A 17,064-nucleotide genomic window follows, 5' to 3' on the forward strand; every position below is an offset into this window, starting at 1 on the left:
TTTTTTTTAATATCTTTCAGTTTTAAAGCATAAAGTGTTGGTTCAGAATTGCCACCTAGGGAAATGATTGCTGGATACTAATCAGATCTGTATCGCTCTAATTTAATATAGTGGATATACTGCAGGGCATTTGGGCTCCTTTAGCACACTGGGATTTCAGATGGGGGTTGTGCATTGCTGCCGGTCTGTGAGCAATCTCCCCCCAGTGGGCGAGTTAGTTGCAGCGCTGGATATGTGTGTGTGTGGGGGGGGGGGGGCGCTCCCTGTGCTAATTCACTTGTAGCTGAACCTCTGGGTGCAATACTGAGACGAGAGGATGTATTTAATTCCGAAGGAGATAGCAATGTGTTCTCCAGTATTTCTTCTGAACATTCGTGTACCGACGCTGCACTTAATTGATTTCTAATGGATGAGAGACGCTCTAGCTGAGCGGAAGAGACAGATAGAGGCGTTTACAAGGTGAGAGAAAATATAAAAGACAGGCTGGAAAAAGGAGAGAGGGAACAGGAGGGGGGGGGGGGAATCATAGTATGACATATATTGGAAAATAAAATACAGAGCAATAAAATAGTTTATAACGCACAGCGTCCGTGTTACTGGATCACTTTGCTTGTATGCAATGATTTCTACAACAGAGACACTAAAGGTGACATCGCAGCAGTTTCCAGAAAAATACATGCAAGGTACTAGGTCCTGGAGCTCTGGGATCCACAGAGCCGGCCCTAGGCATAGGCAAACTGTGTGCACTGTTTCTATTTAAAATATTGCGGGTAGGAGCACCAAAATGATGACTGCTATGATGAGGGTTGATGGTGCTGGGAAAGGGGAGCAGGGTCAGAGGCAGAACTAGCGGCGGTGCTAGGGGGCACCAGCCAAATTCTTGCCTAGGGCATCATTTAGACTAGGGCCGGCTCTGGGGATCCGGGTGTGGTATAGGGCTCATACAGTGGGGATCCATCCTCTCTTTTATTGTATTGTAATTTTCCATAAACATAGTTGGCATGAACACACAGATTCCGCCTTCTGCGGGAGGGTTTTTGGACACATTACAAAATATTACTGAGGGTCTTCAGAAATGAAGCAGTCCAATGATGAAGAAAGTTAAATGGAAAATACACCATAGGTCCTAATTCAGACATGATTTCAAAGCACATTTCTCAAATGGACAAAACAATGTGCACTGCAGGTAAATACTGGCTGATTTATTCTTACACTGCAATTTAGATTTCGGTTTGAACACACCCCAACCAAATATAACTCTCTCTGCACATATTAGATCTGCCTCACCTGCACTCCTGGAAAATTCTCCACTACTCAACCATGATGTGTTCTCACTCCTGACGAACTCTATACTGTCCCTTCGTGATGTTCTTCTACCTATTGGGAAATATTCAGCTGTGCTTCCATGATATCTGTCTCATTCCTGGGAAATACCTCACTGCCACTCAAAGATGTCCTTCTACCTCCAGGGAAATCCATTACTTTCCTTCCCTGATGGACTTTTACCTCCTGGGAAATCCACCAAAGCTTTTCCGTGATTTCACTATCATCTTTATGGGATACTGGGAAATGTCTTAAGACCTTGGGTATTAGAGGGTATCCGCAGGAGACAGGCACATAGAAAACTGGGTGTACTGGCTCCTCCCCTCTGAATCCCCACCCACGAACCAGTTTAGAAAAATGTGCCCTCAGGAGAGGATGCACACTGCTAGAGGCAGAGAGGGGACTAGTGCTTGGAGAATGCAGGGGTGACACCAGTTGGTTTAACAGATGCCATCGTCAAACGTTGGATTCTTAATACAAATTTTGAGAATTCTTCAAACTAGAATGAGCAGAGAGTTCCCTGTTCCCAGGATAATGTGATTTTTGCAAAAGAGGAGGAAACAGGAAGGAAAAGAACTTCCTATCCAGTGGGTATATAAATCCATACCCTTTAGTATTCTGCACACCTTGACAAAGACCCAGGTAGGGTCGAAACGCGTATTGGAGCAGAGAAGGAGGACTACACTTGCATCCAGATTGACGGACTGTGCTCTGTCAGAAACACCTGGGATGCAAGTCCGGACACCATTCCAGGTTGTACAATTGGTACTTGTGTATTATCACGGCACCCCCGATTTCCATCGCAGGTCATTGTACAACCAAATATCAAATCGCATCGCATGTGATATGATCGCATGCGATGCGATGCGACCGTTTTTAAGTCGCACATGCACCCAGATGACAAATTCCTATGTTAAATGCCCCCCAGACCCTATTTTAGATTGTACACCCACCCTGATGGGTAATGACCCTGATGGGTAACGCCACCCCACTATCAACGCCAACCCGAAGCGTTGCGCGCGCAGCGCGCCCGCGAGGGGCGGCGGTACGCGTCCTCCGACCTTTTCATACCCCCACGATACACGTCGGCGCGGAGTTGATTTTATATAGTGTGGCGAGCGCAGCGAGCCACCGAGCCCGAAGCGTGGCGAGCGCAGTGAGCCCCGCAAGGGGACGCATAATACTTGTGAAGTTATGCGCGTCCCCTCGCGGGCTCCACGCTTCGGGCTCGGTGGCTCCCTTCGGGCTCGCCACACTATATAAAATCAACTCCACCCCGACGTGGATAGTGGGGGTATGAAAAGGTCGGAGGACGCGTACCGCCGGCTGACGCGGGCTTGCTGCGCTCGCCACGCTTCGGGTTGCCGTTCATAGTGGGGTGGCGTTAACAATGGGGGGGGGGGGGCATTTAACATACTTATTACCCATCAGGGTGGGGATACAATTAAAAATCGGGTCTGGCTGGGCATTTAACATTGAAGTCGCATCGCATCGCATCACATGCCATTATAATGGCATGTGATGCGACGCAATATTAAAATTGTACACTCTGCCCGGGAAAAGCCTCAAATCGTTCCCATCGCATGCCATCGCATACCTTAATTAGTGGTATGCGATGCGATGGGCGCCGTGATAATACACAAGTACTGTACAATTTTGCTGTTGACTTCTGCCCATCTTAAAGTCTGGAATCCACTCTGCTTTTCCTCACTACTTTTTATTTAAAATTTTATGGTGAATCCTGTTGTTGGAGGAATTTGTATTAAAGATTCTTGTGGAAAAATATACCATTTGGCCTCTAAAGATACTGTACCTTGATGGGAACGTGCATTCACATTGCTGAGTGAGTTGGGGTATGCACCTCATTCCTGTCGTCCCACATTGGCACTTAAATGATACCTTAATAGGCTTTCTTACTCCCACAATCCATGTGAGTTGGGTACGCAATCCTTTCATATTGGTGAAGGGACAACCAGCACAAGTCCTTTTAGACCTAGTCACACGGGTGAAGAAATATTAAAGATTTGTTTGGACATACTTCACCATTTTTGTTCATGCATTTCTCTTTCATGTATATGTTCACATAGAACTCATCTGCAAAGATCCTTTTCAATTCATGTGAGGACCAGTTTTGAGAACCACACATTTGAAGGGAAGTACCTTTCCATTTTATGAGCGCCAGTGTATCTCTGTCTGAAATTTGTATGTTGTGGTGAGAAAAATAACCTGTGTGATTTGCAGTGCAAAGTCTGTACCTGGGTCCACTTCACAGATTACATGTGAACAATGTATGTCTCCACAACTGGGTGCTTCACCCCAGCTGAGTGGGACCCCACAATCAGACTCACAGGAGTCTGCGTGGGCGTCAGGTAAAGCTACTGTATGCTGCAGAATGTGTCATCTCAATTGGCTGCAAATACTGTGCAGACCAAACAAGTGCAGCAGGACCTATCTGTCCTGTCTGCAAGGGTGGATAATATCACCCCCACTCCGGGCCAGTCACGCAAGCGCGCTTCGGCCGCCATTTTGCAGGAAGCTGATGATGATGAGTTACCTTTAGTGGACACTCCTTAATCTCTGCGAGGCCCGGAATCTCTCATCATGGCTATGAGAGAGGTTTTGAATCTTCCCCTGGCTGAGGCACAGGAGAGCGATCCATTTTTGTGTCTCAGAAAAAGCAAAATATAGTTTTTCCTGAACAGTCAGATTTAGTGGACACATTCAAAGAAGCCTGGAAATGGCCGGAAAAGCGTTTTCAGTTGTCCAGGAGATTTAAGTCCACATTCCCCTTTGATTCTGCTAGCAGGAAAGTGTGGGAGGAGCCTCCAGTAGTGGATGCCTCGGTGTCCAGGTTATCCAAAAAGGTGGTACTCCCAGTCCCGGGGTCCGCCACTCTGAAAGACAGTTCAGATAAGAAGTTGGATACCACCCTTAAAGCCATATATATGACCAGTGTGGCATCTCAGAGGCCAGTCCTCGCCAGTTGCTGGATAGCTACGTCCATTCATACTTGGGCGACTCAGATCCAGGTAGATCTGCTGTGGCAGATATGTCCACAGCAGAAGTTGCTGAAAAATTACACCATATCCAAGACACTGCTAAGGTGCATTGTGAGGTGCAGAAGGAGCTGGGGGCCATTAATGCCCACTCCTCGGCCATGGCGGTGTCAGGACGCAGGACCCTGTGGTTGCGCCAGTGGGTGGCAGACGCTGATTCCAAGCGTAGTGTGGAAAGTCTCCCATTTCAGGGAGATAAGTTGTTTGGCAGTGAGTTAGATGATCTCATTTCCAAGGCAACAGTGGGGAAATCCACTTTCCTTCTGACCACAGCCACACAGACCAGACCCTTCTTTACAGGTCCGTCGCAGCAGTCCTTTCGGCCTCCCAAGCCTAAAAAAAGGGCAAGAGGGGCCTCCTCTGCAGCCAGAGGTGGTAGAGGAAAATTGAGGAGCGCTCCGGCTACAGCCACACAGGAGCGTGCCTCTGCTTCGACCTCCTCAAAGCCTTCAGCCTGACTCGCAGTCCCCCACGCGAAACAGCTTCGAGGTGGGGGTCAGATTGGCATATTTCAGTCATATATGGGATGCCTCTCACCTGGATTCATGGGTGAGGGATCTTATTTCCAACGGCTACAGGCTGGAGTTTGCAGGTCCGCCCCCTCACAGGTTCTTCCGATCAGGATTACCAGCAGCTACAGAGGATCAGATAATACTGAAACAAGCAGTAAACAAGCTGGTAAAATCTATGGTCATAGGCCTGGTCCCATTGGCAGAACAGGGAAATGGTTAATGCTTCAACCTGTTCGTGGTACCGAAACCAGACGGGTCGGTATGCCCCATTCTGAATTTAAAGACGTTGAACCCTTATCTAAAGGTGTACAAATTCAGAATGGAGTCCTTGAGAGCAGTGATAGCCAGTTTGGAAGTGGGAGATTTTATGGCATCCTTGGACGTGAAGGATGCCTATCTCCACATTCCTATTTGGGGGCCGTACCAGGAGTTTCTGAGATTTGCTCTGAAAGATGAGCCTTTCCAATTCAGAGCCCTGCCATTCAGCCTCTCAATAGCTCGCGCATATCTACCCAGGTAATGGCGGAAATGATGCTGCTGCTCAGAAGGATAGGGGTAAACATTATCCCCTACCTGGATGACCTGCTGATCAAGGCAGGATCAGATATTAATATATAATACAAGATATTGTCACGGCCAAACATGTCCTGGATGGATTCTCAATTTACAGAAATCCTCCTTGACACCAACAAAACGTCTTCTCTTTTTGGGAATGATACTGGATACAGAAAACCAGAAGGCGTTTCTTGCCCAGGAGAAAGTGGGGGACATTCAGACTCTGGTCCTGGATGTCCTAGCCAGGACTCAGGTGTCTGTTCACCAATGCATTCAGTTGCTGGGAAAAATGGTAGCCACTTTCAAAGTACTCCAATTTGGGAGGTTTCGTTCCAGACCCTTCAAGTTAGATCTGCTGAGGAAATGGTCAGGCTCACACCTTCAAATGCACAAGAAGATATTCTTGTCCAGTCAAGCCAGACAACCCCTGCTTTGGTGGATCCATGCTCCAAACCTGTTGGCAGGAAGGAGATTTGGGATACAGGACTGGATACCCCTGACAACAGATGCCAGTCTGTTGGGATGGGGTGTGGTGACGTTGGGGAGGTCCTATCAGGGCCGATGGACCTTGTGGGAATCGAAACTGCACATCAATGTCTTGGAGTTGAGGGGAGTATATTATGCGATCCTCCAGGCTTAATCCCTACTACGTCACCAGGCTGTACAGATACAACCTGACAACGCCACAATGGTGGCATATGTCAACCGCCAGGGAGGAACGAAGAGCACCTCATGTATGAGGAAGTCCACAAAAATTCTGCTTTGGGCAGAGTTGAATGTGTCAGCACTATCGGCCATCTTTATCCCGGGCTTGGACAATTGGGAGGCGGACTTCCTAAGTCGCCACGACCTCCATTTAGGGGAATGAAGCCTAAACCCACAAGTTTTGGTCAGCATTGTGGATCGATGGGGCTGCCCGCAAATCGACCTGATGGCATCCAAGTTCAACAAGATGCCTCGATATTGCTCGAGAACCAGGGATCCTCTGGCAGAGGCTGTGGATACCCTGACGAGGACCTGGTCCTACGACCTAGTGTACTTGTTCCCTCCTCTTACGCTACTGGCCTATAATTGTCTCCTAAGCCACCTTACTGCTAGCTCCATTCTAGACCCCCTCCAATCCGGGTTCCACCCTTTACATTCCACTGAAACTGCCCTGACCAAAGTCACTAACAATCTACTATCGGCTAAATCAAAAGGCCTCTTCTCTATCCTCATTCGGCTTGATCTGTCGGCTGCCTTTGACACTGTTGCCCACAGTCTCCTGCTCAACACCATCCACTCCTTTGGCATCACTGGCACGGTCTTCTCCTGGTTCACCTCATACCTCTCCGATCGCTCCTTCTCTGTCTCCACTCCGAGCTCCTCCTCTCCTACAACCCCACAGCCAGCTGATGTAAGACCATTCCTCTCCACTGACGCAACCAAAATTCTCATTCACTCTCTTGTCATCTCCCACCTTGACTACTGCAACATCCTTCTCTCCAGGCTACCTCTCGCCCGCCTCGCCCATCTCCAATCCATTCTTAACGCTGCTGCTAGGCTCATCTTCCTCTCCCGCCGCTCTACCTCCGCCTCCCCCCTCTGTCTATCTCTTCACTGGCTCCCCATTCCTTTCTGAGTTCTCTTTAAACTCCTCACCACCACCTACAAGGCTCTCTCCTCCTCCGCCGCTCCTTACCTCTCTTCACTGATCTCTATCCACACTCCCTCCCATCCTCTTCGTTGCGCCGCCTGACCTCTCACCTAATCACCTCCTCCCACTCCTGTGTCCAATACTTCTCTTGCGCCCATCAGGCTTTCTGATTCCCTTACCTCCTTCAAGCGCTCCCTCAAAACCCACGTCTTACGACAAGCCTATCCCTCCTCCTCCTAACCTCTTTCGCTCCTCCTATCCTGCCTTCCCTACCCCTCCATCTTTTCCCATCCATTCCTACTTATCCTATTGTTTTTCATTTGTCCATCCACCTCCTTTTAGTCTGTTAACTCTTATGAGTAGGGCCCTCTTTCCTCACATACTCACCCTACCTCTTTACCTCACCAGCGCTCCTGCCATGTTCTTCCCTTCCTCTACTTCATCTTCAGTCTCCTCAACAATTTTGACACCTACTGTACTTCAGAACTGATGCTGATTTTAGTTCTACCAGCTATACCCCTATTTATGCTGTATTTTATCAACAGACACTGTACGTTACCTTGTAATTATTTTTTGTTTGCTATGTACGGTGCTGCAGACACTTTGTGGCGCCTTATAAATAAACTACAACTACTACTACTACTACTGGCAAAGTCCTCAAAAGAGTAAGAAACCAAAGGGTGGAAGCCATCTTAGTTGCACCAGACTGGCCAAGAATGGCGTGGTATGCGGATCTTCAAGCCCTGTTAGTAGAAGACCCATGGTGTCTCCCTCTCAGAAGCGATCCGCTCACTCAAGGTCCCTGCGTTTAACAGGACTTAGGGCGGCTTCGTTTAATGGCCTGGAGGTTGAGCGTCAAATATTAGCACACAAGGGCTTGCATGCTTTAGTCATTACCACCATGACACAAGCCATAAAACCGGTCACCGCAAATCACTACCACCATATTTTGACGTGGTCTATTCCTTGAGAGAGTATGTCAGGAGGACGGCGAGAGTCCGCAAAACAGCTTGCCACTTTGTGCTTTATGACGCACAAAAGATGGGACGCCCAGCTTCAAAACAGTCCATTGCACGTTGGAACCGTGCGACTATACTGCAGACTTATGCAGTGGCTGGATTGGATACGCCTTCAGGATTGAAGGCTCATTCTACAAGGTCTGTGGGCCCATCCTGGGCGGCTGCTCGGGGTGGGTCAGCCTTGCAGCTTTGCAGAGCTGCTACCCGGTCGGGGCAGCATACATTTGTAAAATTCAACAAGATTGACGCCCTGGCCAAAGAGGAAACCCAGTTTGGGCAGGCGGTACTGCAGCAGTCTCTGCATTTTCCCGCCCCCTCTGGAAGCTTTGGGACTTCCCCAAGGTCTTAAGACATTTCCCAGTATCCCATAAAGAGGATAGTGAAAATAGGAATTTAATAGAGTACCTACCGGTAATTCCTTTTCACAAAGTATTTTTGGGATACTGGGCACCTGCCGCAGTGCGGGGTCTTACTGCAGTTGATTACTCTGTTGAGTAGTTCATACTGTTCCACTAAGGTGGTTATTTGTTGTTAGTTGTATGAACAGTGTGCTGGTATAAATCTCACCACTTATTACACATATGTTGGTTAACATATTGATATTACATATCCTTCTCTCATATGTTTCATCCTCCTTCGGGCACAGTTTTTCCTTAACTGGTTCGTGGGTGGGGATTCAGAGGGGAGGAGCCAGTACACCTAGTTCAAAGTTGTATATGTGCCTGTCTCCTGTGGATACCCTCTAATACCCAAGGTCTTAAGACGTTTCCCAGTATCCCATAAAGACTTCATAAAAAGGATTTACCGGTAGGTATTAAATTCCTATTTGCTGTATCATTACTGGGAAATATTCCACTACTCCCCTGTGATGCCCTTCCTGGGAAATCAACCTCTTTTTGTCCCTGATAGACTTTTCTCTCCTGGGATATCCACCGCAGTTCTTCCGTGATGTCTTCTCACTCCTGGGAAATCCTCCGCCACTCTTCCGGGTTGATCACTATCCTGCCCTACTGGCCATTCGCTCCAGGGAAATTCTCTAATCTTAACAGATCCTCAATGACTATTCTTGTTGCAGATCAGTGGTGGGCAAACACTCCTCGAGATCTACCAACAGTTCATGTTTTCCAGGCCACCTGTGGATCTGTAGAAGGTGTTGTTACCAGTGGGTTTAAATTTGTGGAGACCCAGATGGGTGGATTCCCAGAAAAGTACCTTTTTATTATTTATTAACAGTTTCTTATATAGCACAGCATATTCCTTTGCGCTTTACAAAAGGAGACAGTGATACAATAAATGGTATATACAGACAGTCAAAAGGTAGGAGGGTCCTACTCGCAGGCTTACAATCTTTACTTCAAAAAATCATTCTAATATTAAAATATGAATTTATTAAAAGTATACTTATCAGCGGTTATTATCAGCAGAATTTCCAATACAGCATACCCATGAGCAAACTCAGGAGCCCCGCCCTCTGCGACAAGAGGCTGAGTTGTTTTCAATTCTTCATGGCACTTCTGCAGTCAGTGTTTCATCCAAGAATGATATACTAAATAGTCTAAATCAGCTTAAGGGAATATATATATATATATATATATATATATATATATATATATATATATATATATATATGTGTGTGTGTGTGTGTGTGTGTGTGTGTGTGTGTGTATATTCCCTTCTTTTTCGACCACCATTTATATTCATATGACAAACATCCACTATACTTCTAAGGATGATAATATTTACATTTATAGTATAGTCCTACCAAGTTTGATTACAACACTTTCTGACATAGAATTAAATTGTCAGTATACAACCTGACGTAGAATGATTAACTACTGTGTCAGCATAGGTATGCGTACTGAAGTTGTTTAACTTAATCTAGTGCAAAAACAAAACAACCTGAGATCACTCAAATCAGACTTAGGGGGGTATTCAATGTCAAGGGAACGGCTGTCGAGCAAGCTCGACAGCCGTGCCCCGTTCTCGCTTTGCTCGACTTGAGCTCGGCGGTCGGGATTCAATGTCCCGGCCGCTGAGAAAGGGGCGTGGCCGCGAGTTGAGGACGGAAATAGACGAGCTCCGGCCGGGAGCTCGCCTATTTCCGGCTTTTCTCGGCAGAATGAGCCCGACCGCTTGTGATGTCGGGCTCGTTCTGCGGAGAACCCCTGTTCAATGCTTTCGGGGAAGACAGCATTGAATAGGGCCCCGCAGCCATGTCCCCCGTCGGGAGATGGCTGCGGGAGCACGACACAGATTGAATACCCCCCTAATGAAATATACTGTATATATTTTATATTTTCATCAGTCCTGCTACAGGTGTCGCTTAGGAATGAATGCAGCTTGTGTTTTAAAATGTGACAGTTAGTAATGACTGCACCTGTACACCAGGTGATACATGACCTGTTCTCAAAGAATGGTTTGGCCACCCCTGTTGTAGATCCTCCACTAAATTTTTTTAATGCCAGTAGGATTTCTACAACCACATTATATACAACCTACTCTTACCTCTCCTACTCTATAGTGGTTCACAGACCACTCCTCCAATGTAGATCCCACTGCTGGGAAATGCTTCACTACACTCTTCTTGCACGCGCACTACTCTCACAGACTTTTCTGTTGCACGTTTCATCCAAGAACACCCTCCACTAATTCTATATATTTTGTTCTATACTTTGTATATTTGCCTATTATTTTGATGACCAAACAGCTTTATTTAGGTCTCCACACCTACAAGAATATGGGGTACCAATTGTACCTTTTTGGCTGCTACAGTATGGTTTTTAGTGCCTGTACCAGCCAAAAAGGGCTTTCTACCATTTTTGGGGGGTTTCCAACCGCCCATTGTAAGTATAGGAAAGGGGGTGTGACCACACCCCCTTTACCCATGACCACCTCCCTTTCCGAATTTGTACTGGTTTGTGCCCTTGTGATGTTGGAGGGTATGGGGGTATATGAAGGGATTTTTGCAGTGGGTTTTCTTTCCAAGCTATTTAGCTTATGTGCAACTAATTGTTTCACAGCCGTTTCACTAATAGCTGATACTTTGGTGCCCTCAGCTTTTAGCACATTTCTTTGATGGAGTGCAATCCAGAGAAGGCACAAATCAATGTAAAACACGATGTGGAAGCAGGAACAGAATGATGAAGGCCCTGGAGGCTGAAACATTGGTTCTTTTATCCTCTTGCTAAGCATTGATTTGCGGGCTCTTAAAGTTTTCTATTGTTGTCTGAAATGCTCCAATACTGCTGTGGCACTACAGTGGAAACAGCATCTTTTTTTCAGAAAAGTCAATTACGTCTTCAAGAATGCTCTATTCACTTAAACATTACATTTGTTCTAATCCCAAATTGTGTTGCTGGCTCGTACGCTGTAACGTTGCGTGCGATAAGATGAGAAGGGAGGCCAAGGGTGGTTGCAGATCAGACCGAAAGGATGACGTGAGGTGCGGCTTTCTATAAATCTATCAACTTTAAGCTAATGACACTGACAGGTTTAATAGCATGAATCTGATGGTTTTTTTTTTTATATTTTTAAATTCTTGCTATTGATTTTTAAATGGCATTGAACAATGTATGTATAATTCATAAAGTGTAAAGATATCACTGGGAGCATTTAGTGCTGCCCTTCAGATAGCCGAGAACTGTGGCTGAAAATAAAGAACGGGGTTTAATTGTCGTAAGAGGCGTCAAGTTTCTGTGATGTTCCAGGCGTACTGGCACGTTAACGGTTAAGCTGGCTGACTTTGAAAGCACTAGGTACTGTCTAGCAATGACAAGTATGGATGACTCAATCTGAGTGTATTTTGTAGATGTGACGCGGTTAAACTGTTAATACTTTATTGAAAGACCATTCCTGATGTTTTCAGATTTCTGAGGGATTTCATTCCAAAAAACTAAAATATTAATGCAAAGTAGCACATATGACGTTATCGTCTATGCTGACAGACTGCACCCGCTCAATTAAAAAGCAACTTCTTGTGGGTTACTAACATTGCAGCAGTGTATGGCCACCTATAGCAGCCACATCTTATCTTGTTGCATGTCCAGACTGAAGGAACGTACTGTTGTCCTTCCTGCTAGTGTTAATCAAATAGACAAGGGGGAGCCCAAACCAGTCTCTATCTCAGATGTTCACGCCCCAGTAGGGAATACAGGATGCTACTTTAGCCAAGCCATGAAAATATGGAATCTAACCTCAACCCAAACCCATAGCATCTGCTATTTGTCCTGCCACCATACTTACCAATTTCCTAATGGGTTCCCTTCCTCTCCTAAGTCTGTTCCAGCAGTGAGAGCCGTTGGGACACATTTTCTAGGACGCAATAAGAAAATTATAAAATCTGATTGGTTGCTATGGGCAACATCACCTCTTTACATTTTTAGAAGCTTTAGCAAATTCATCAGCATCATCAATCATGTACAACTGCAAGCTAACAATTACTATTGCTAAGACCATTAAAAATGGATATATGTTCTCCTGGTTACAGAACTGATTCCTAATGTCCTCAGTCACCTGCTCACTCAGACAACCCTTGGCTGCCATGGTTTTCCTTCCCCAAAGCGGAAGTCAGTGTCGGAAGCCCCATGTCAGGACTCGTGGATTTTGTGAGTCCGTTTGCAGACCAGGAGCTATGGAGCACACTGAGGGTTGGAAGGTAGCAGGCTTAATATAAGTCTTACGCATAGGCTAAGATGAATAATACCATTTATTGAAATATCACAGTCTCAGGTATTAATACTTGAAGTATAGAATAAGTCCAATGAACAGAAGTACACACTGGGAGATCACGGAACAGGAGTACACACTGGGAGATAACTTGAACAATCAGATCATGGAGCAGGTGTACACACTGGGAGATAACTTGAGCAATCAGTTCATGGAACAGGAGTACACACTGGGAGATAACTTGAGCAATCAGTTCATGGAACAGGTGTGCACACTGGGAGATAACTTGAGCACAGTTCATGGAGCAGGAGTACACACTTGGGGATTACTTGGAGCAATATGCCAGAGGATACACGGAGATGGAAGCACAGGTGTCAGGATACACTGGGACCCAATGGAACAGTATAGCTGGAGACTCACGGATGCGGCAGCGCTGGTGTAGGTACACACTGGGAGATCAGCGGAGCAGCAGAGCTGGAGACACACGGATGCGGCAGCACCGGTGCAGGTACACACTGGGAGATCAGCGGAGCAGCAGAGCTGGAGCGACACGGATACGGCAGCGCCGGTGCAGGTACACACTGGGAGATCAGCGAAGCAGCAGAGCTAGGGACACACGGATGCGGCAGCGCCGGTGCAGGTACACACTGGGAGATCAGCGAAGCAGCAGAGCTGGAGACACACGGATACGGCAGTGCCGGTGCAGGTACACACTGGGAGATCAGCGGAGCAGCAGAGCTGAAGACACATGGATACGGCCTCTGGTGCAGGTACTCAAATAGGAGACGGATAGAGCACAGTCTTGGAAGCACCCAGGCGTGGAGACTCTGGTCAGGTACTCACAGGGAGATGATTGAGCACAGCCTTGGAAGCACACAGGTGCGGAGACTCTGGTGCAGGTGCTCACAGAGGGGACTTGGAAGCAGAAGCTCAGGAGCACACAGGTGCAGAGACGCTGGTGCCGGTACACACTGGGAGATTGAGCACAGTCTTGGAAGCACACAGGTGCAGAGACTCTGGTGCAGGTACTCACAGGGAAGACTTGGAAGCAGGGAGCTCAGAAGCACACAGGTGTGGAAATGCTGGTGGCGGTACACACTGGGAGATTGAGCACAGCCTTGGAAGCACGCAGGTGCGGAGACTCTGGTGCAGGTACTCACAGGGAAGACTTGGAAGCAGGGAGCTCAGAAGCACACAGGTGTGGAAACGCTGGTGCCGGTACACACTGGGAGATCTTGGAAGCAGGAGCTGGTTCAGCAGCACACTGGGAAGCACAGGTCGCAGGTTACCTCCTGGGAAGAGATAGCGAAGCACTGGCGTCTGCTGAGTCTCAGGTGAGGGATTAAATCCCCCGGGCTAGCTCCTGATTGGACGAGCACAAATAATGGAGAGAAAGCCATTGGGCAGCCACGGGAAGATGGCGGCGCACTGTGGGACACAGGGCCAAGCCAACGTGGCGCCCGGGAATGGAGACCCACAATGCTAGGCAGGTGATGACAGGCACGGCCGCTGGGATACACCCACAGGACTCCTCCAGCCGGTACCAACATGAAAGGACCTAAGACCCCGACGCTGGACCCGAACTGGAAAGCGCCGCTTGTGTCCAGTGGTCGTGACAGCACCCCCCCCTTTTAAAGTGGACTCCGGACACTTCCCTGGCTCACATGGGAATTCACGATTAAATTTCTTTAGAAGCATTGGGGCATCAACACTGGAAGCATCAATCCAAGTCCGTTCTTCTGGACCGTATCTTTTCCAATCCACCAAATATTGCAGCTTGCCCAAACGATTTCTAGAGCCTAGGATTTTCTTAATTTCAAAGTCTACCTCCCCTTGAGACTGGATAGGAGGTGTCTTGGGAACTCTCTTCTGAAATCGATTCAATATTAAAGGCTTCAACAAGGAGACGTGGAAGGAATTAGGAATCCTTAAGGATCGAGGCAATTGCAGTTTGTAGGCCACAGGAGATAATACGGACACAATGGAATACGGGCCAATGTAGCGAGGAGCGAATTTCATGGAAGGCACTCGTAATCTAATGTTCATTGTGGCCAACCAAACTTTATCCCCAACTTTTAAAACAGGAACAGCTCGTCAATGTCGATCTGCGAATTTCTTATATGTTTGGGAAGCTTTCTGTAATGAGGAATGTACATTCTCCCAAATACTCAAGAAGAAACGAAGAGAAGAATTGACAGCTGGCAGTTCACAAACTGGAAGCTTCTGGAACACGAGGATTTTGTCCGTAGACCACGAAGAAAGGAGTTTTGTTTGAAGACGAATCATACGAATTGTTGTGAGCAAACTCGACCCAAGGCAATAATTCACTCCAATTATCTTGTGATGAAGACAAATACAATCGAAGAAAAGTTTCTAGGTCTGGATTGACCCTTTCAGTTTGGCCATTGGTTTGCGGATGGTAGGCCGTGGAGAAATTCAACTTGAACCAAAGAGTGTTACACAGGGATCTCCAGAATTTGGCAACAAATTGCACTCCTCTGTCAGAAATAATCTCTTTAGACAGACCATGAAGACGAAATATCTCTGAGACAAAGAGCTGAGCCAGTCTATGAGCCTAGGGCAACCCCTTGAGAGGGATGAAATGGGCCATCTTAGAGAAGCAGTCCACGACTACCCATATGGTGTTGTACCCTAGGGAAGCTGGTAAATCAGTAATAAAGTCCATCAAAAGGTGAGACCAGGGGCATTCCGGAATGGAGAGAGGCTAAAGAAGGCCCGCTGGAGACTGACAAGGAGTTTTGTGCTGAGAACAAGGAATACAGGAAGCAACAAATTACGTCCGTCTTCATGGATGGCCACCAGTACAATCTTTGAAGGAATTCCAAAGTTTTTTTGATGCCAGGATGACCTGAGAAATGGGAGGCATGTGCCCATTTAAGTAACGCAGGTCTATGTTTCGGACTCACAAAAGTTTTACCACGAGGAATGGACAGAAGTTCGATATGTGCGAACACGGAAGGACATGACTTGAAATATGTTCTTCTTGGGACGCGGAAAAGGACTGAGAAAGAGCATCTGCTTTGTGGTTTTGAGAACCAGGACGAAAAGACAAGGAAAAGTTGAATCTGGTGAAGAAAAGAGCCCATCGGACCAATCTTGGATTCAAACATTGAGCGTTCTGAAGATAGAGTAGATTCTTGTGGTCCGTGAGAACCGACACTGGGAATTTAGCTCCTTCAAGAAGGTATCTCCACTCTTCAAACGCCAGTTTTATAGCAAGAAGCTCTTGTTCTCCAATAGGATAGTTTCTTTCTCCCCTGTTTTCAATGGAAAACTCAGCGTATGTCACCGATCATGAGAGTGAGCGTAAGTCCGTGCACGCTGGCATACCCTTCACATATATGGCCCTGCTAATCTAGCCTTTCAACTATGATTAAGACAATGAAATGATTTATTCTAATGAACACCCTAATAAAAATACATTTTAACCCTCCTTACATGTATATTTTTTATGTTCTAATGTTGCATTTTATTCACTATCTATGTGTCCTCACATTGCTTTAACTTTTAAATAAAGTCATGGTGGTGTTTCTGTGTAGGTACTAAATTATGTCAATAATTAGTTTGATCCGATTTTGTAACATGTATACCTACCCTGATGTTATGTGTGATGTTTTAATGTAACAATAAAAAATCATGCCTTTTCACTATGTGTTATTTAAACCAAAAACACACACATTCACACATCATTCGTTATCCCTCACCTCAAATTACAAATATAACTTACATTACACATCTGTATGTACCTGCCCTTACAAACCCTCTCACATATTTATGATTAAAAACACAGACAACTTCTAACTTTACAAAAACTTTTAATTTAACAAAACATATTAAGGGGGGAAAAAAAATTAAAGGAGGGCCTCCAGTCGCCCAAACAGCAGGTTTAAATAAAAAAGGGTCAGGAATGTGGCCAACCTCATCCTGGTGCTGTTCTGTGTCTGTAGTGAAGGGAAAAAAAACCATTATATTTAATATATCATATACACAAATGTTTGTTGCATTGTAAGATAATATGAATTTGTGAGTTAAGTGTGAAGGCCACATACATTTTTCAACTACATAGAAGATAGGTATGCTGAGAACACGGTACTAATTAGTATTATGTTTTCACACACATACTGTACATATTACATGAAATGAAATAAATTCCTCCTTATTGGATGAATGTATGCTCTATCACAATTGGGAGGTTTGTGGTGGGGGAATCACCTCTAACCTTACAATTAACCTGTGCTAGTTAAGGGTACTGACATTGTTGTGGCATAACCACTCCT

General features: G+C 46.2%; 1 long non-coding RNA gene across 3 annotated transcripts in view; it reads left to right on the top strand.

Moving 5' to 3' along the window:
• The first annotated feature begins 289 nt into the window (after window positions 1-289).
• The window catches only part of LOC146042691 (uncharacterized), a 143,562-nt gene continuing 126,787 nt past the window's right edge, over window positions 290-17,064 (top strand). For all 3 annotated transcript variants that reach the window (XR_014463976.1, XR_014463975.1, XR_014463977.1), the window contains exon 1: window positions 290-459. This is a non-coding gene — a long non-coding RNA (uncharacterized LOC146042691). The remainder of the gene's footprint in view (window positions 460-17,064) is intronic.

Source organism: Crinia signifera, chromosome 19, assembly GCF_055691185.1.
Source record: "Crinia signifera chromosome 19, ASM5569118v1, whole genome shotgun sequence".
NCBI classification, from domain to species: Eukaryota; Metazoa; Chordata; class Amphibia; order Anura; family Myobatrachidae; genus Crinia; species Crinia signifera.